The sequence below is a fragment of the Electrophorus electricus genome, chromosome 8 (genome assembly GCF_041902795.1).
Source record: "Electrophorus electricus isolate QZ-2024a chromosome 8, ASM4190279v1, whole genome shotgun sequence".
Taxonomy (NCBI): Eukaryota; Metazoa; Chordata; class Actinopteri; order Gymnotiformes; family Gymnotidae; genus Electrophorus; species Electrophorus electricus.
Window position 1 is genome coordinate 34,110,001 of NC_137504.1, and position 449 is coordinate 34,110,449.

The 449-nt window shown below is 56.6% G+C and overlaps 1 protein-coding gene across 1 annotated transcript in view; it reads right to left on the reverse strand.

Annotated features, from left to right (window-relative positions):
* Positions 1-207, reverse strand: part of msna (moesin a) — a 26,759-nt gene extending 26,552 nt beyond the window's left edge. Inside the window, exon 1 of the mRNA XM_035527481.2 lies at positions 1-207. This exon is cut by the window's left edge and continues 73 nt beyond it. The gene's annotated coding sequence lies outside the window, so the exon portion shown is untranslated.
* Between the last annotated feature and the right edge of the window lie 242 nt (positions 208-449).

Here is a 449-nt window from a genome sequence, read left to right on the forward strand (position 1 = left end):
TGCAGACGCCCAAACTTTTCCCCGCGCGGCGAGATCCACGCGCGAACACAAACCCCCGGTCCGTCGTGAGAAGTTCTCTCGCGAGCTGAGTCAAAGTTCCGCTGGTGTCGGTGGCTCGGTGTCGCTATGGCGGTGATCCCGGACTCTGCTTCCTGCTAACGGAACTCAGTTTTTAAAACCACACCCAGACAGCGTGCGTGACGAGACCCCGCCCGCGTTCACAAATAACCCGTTACACTGCCAGAATGACCGGGGCACTAGGCGCGCGCGGCGCGGGGAGGGATATCCCGGACAAGTTCCACCGTCGAGGTCGTTTTATCCTCGAAGTTTCGGGTTTATTACCTACGCGCGTGCCTTTATTTAGCCAAAGCAGATCAGAATTGCACCGTAATCGTTTTAAAAGTCACGCATGGAACAAAAGAGCACGGGGCTCCGGTACAAATCTGGAG